Below are 2,817 nucleotides of genomic sequence, written 5' to 3'. Positions count from 1 at the left end.
AGAGCAAATAGAAATAAGTACAGAAGGAAATGGAAAGGAAGAGAGAGAGAGAGAGAATATGAGAGAATTGCATAATATAAAGATGAAACAAGTAAATGCACCTTTATATGTATTATGTTGCACATGTTAATTTTATAATTATATTCAAGGAATGATGAGTGCATAACAGAAGGTATGGAAGTCAACTTGAATAGATCATCCAGTGGAACCTGTACAATTATATAAAAATAGAATATCACATATTGTCTGAGGATACATTAAAATAGATAAGTGAATGAACAAAGTGATGAGATATCACATAACCACCCAAAATACCACTGTAAAACAAAAACAAATACGGAGAATGGTAACATTGGAAGTCACACTCCTTCCATGTTTCCTCTTAATCAGGTGCTCAAAAATCAATGCACAATTAATGAGACAAATTAAAATGGTATGCTTCTGATAGGATTAGATGGGAATAACACAGCATGACTTCTAAGTTCTTCTTGCCAAATACAATCTAAATCTAATTATGATTAAATATCTGAAATACCCGGTGGAAGTGTGTTATACAAAATCACTGGTTCTTAGAATTACTATGTGTCAAATTCTAGTCATATGATAAATAAGTTCTAGAGACTGGCTGTGCATCATGATAAGTAAAGTTAATAATAACATATTATAATTTATATTGAAATCTATGATATAAATTGACAGAAGAGTGTATCATAATTATCTTGCTTGTTTGTAATGATCCAGGACTCATGATGCTTCTGTCTCTACCCTCAGAGTACTGGGATTAAATATGAGCTCCATCTTGCCTGGCTAAGCATTATTATTACATACAAAACAGTAGCTATGTGAGGTAAAAGATTATGCTATTTAATTAGGCTGTGGTAATCATTTCACAATCTAGATACATATCAAATAACAAGGAAAGACTTTTAAAATTGATTTTCTAAGCTATATACATTTGTGATTTTGGCTAATCATATGCCTTTTATTTGCCAATTATACATCAATATACATTAAAATAAATGAATATCTGTCTATATGATAAGTGCCTATTTGCAGCTGACTAAGGTAAAATGACAAAACAAGGTGTGTATGTAGACTTATTCTGTGTATGTATATATTGTTTTCATAAATTTCTTTGCCATAATAATAAGAGTAATTTGAAATGGTCCTAAAGTGCATGGTAATAATATACCAATATAAATTTCAAAACTTTGTGTGGTTTTGCAAGGTAACATATCATTAGAAAGAAATGTACAAAAATATAATTCTGTGGGAGACTAGGCATCATGTCAGCACTTTGCACATGAGTCAGAGAAACTAAAGCTATTTATGATGTTCTTGCTCTTTTTCATAATTTAGATACTATTGGATAATGAAAAACGTAAATTATTTACATTCCTGTAGACATTAACTAATATGTTTTCAGGCTTATTGTATATAATGTTACAAAACAGAAGAAATGTTCCTCCTGGTTGAAATTATAAGACAGATCACTTTTGCTCAATCATATGTAAGAAAATACATTTTTACTTGTTGCTAACAACTTGATGATTAATTATGTGAAAACAATTCAATAATATAGTTCTTGTGGTGGGAATTGTTTCTTTCAATGTTCTTAAGTAATAAAAGAGTTTGTAGTGCTATCAATGACTACTTCAGACCTCAACCACACCTAAGATACATTATCATTGCAATAAGATTTTGCAAAAATCAAATAAAGTAAACAGTTTATGCTAATATTTTGATTTGAGATTTTGCATTTTAATTTCCTACACAGAAAACATGTAATATCACTTTAGTACAAATCCATTAATATTAATAATTTATTTTGCATTATTAGGAAGCCATCATTTTTTAAACTTCCCTATCAAAAGTATTGTCAATTATTTGTTACCAACATTAGATATAACATGGAGTTGTATTTACATACAAAATTGCATTCATAAGACTATACTTTCATGGACAATTTCTATAGTTCTTTACCAGAGATGCTTCTCTGACCATGTAGAGTACTGGAAACCATGAGGAGGAGACGTAGCATTCAGTCTTGAGTGTAAAGCCAGCTGTTGATGTTGCTCTGCTGCAATTGCCACTTACCATTGATGATGGTTCCTGCTATCCTTCTGGGAGCTGAAAGGGAGAGGATGCAGTCTGAGTGGGAAGATTAGAAACAATTAGATAGAAAAATTTTCATTCCTAATTTCCACTTATTTTTATTAGAAGCATTATAACTAATGTTAATAATAATAAATTTTCTGTCTTTTTTTCTTTTTCCCCTGGATCCCATCTGAAAAAGAGAAGTAGAATCTCCAATGGAGTGTAAAGTCAGCAGATAGAGATTAATTTAGAGAGAATTTACAGGGTGTAGGCCCTCTTAGAGTCCACAATTAGTGGGAGCTTGACAATGGAAAGCAAAATCATTATCTAGATACGATTCTGATTTGTATCCAAGTTCCAGATATGGTTTCCTTTCCACTAAAAAGATCCTTTAGCCAATCCATGAGCATTTTTTTTTTAATTTTTATTTATTTATTTATTTGAGAGCGACAGACACACAGAGAAAGACAGATAGAGGGAGAGAGAGAGAATGGGCGCTCCAGGGCTTCCAGCCTCTGCAAACGAACTCCAGACGAGTGCGCTCCCTTGTGCATCTGGCTAACGTGGGACCTGGGGAACCGAGACTCGAACCAGGGTCCTTAGGCTTCATAGGCAAGTGCTTAACCGCTAAGCCATCTCTCCAGCCCCATGAGCAATTTTTTGCCTACCCTTGCTGTGTGCCCCTATTGCACTTGTGTGAGCATCACATCAGGTTGTTTG

At 32.9% G+C, this 2,817-nt stretch overlaps 1 non-coding gene across 1 annotated transcript; it reads left to right on the top strand.

The window, feature by feature from the left end:
• Positions 1-1,944: 1,944 nt before the first annotated feature.
• Positions 1,945-2,160, top strand: LOC123459596. The gene has a single exon (XR_006636359.1). It is a non-coding gene; the product is annotated as a small nucleolar RNA U3 (small nucleolar RNA).
• Positions 2,161-2,817: the final 657 nt, after the last annotated feature.

This window comes from Jaculus jaculus, chromosome 3 (assembly GCF_020740685.1).
Source record: "Jaculus jaculus isolate mJacJac1 chromosome 3, mJacJac1.mat.Y.cur, whole genome shotgun sequence".
Classification (NCBI taxonomy): Eukaryota; Metazoa; Chordata; class Mammalia; order Rodentia; family Dipodidae; genus Jaculus; species Jaculus jaculus.
This window is presented reverse-complemented; position numbering and strand designations above follow the sequence as displayed.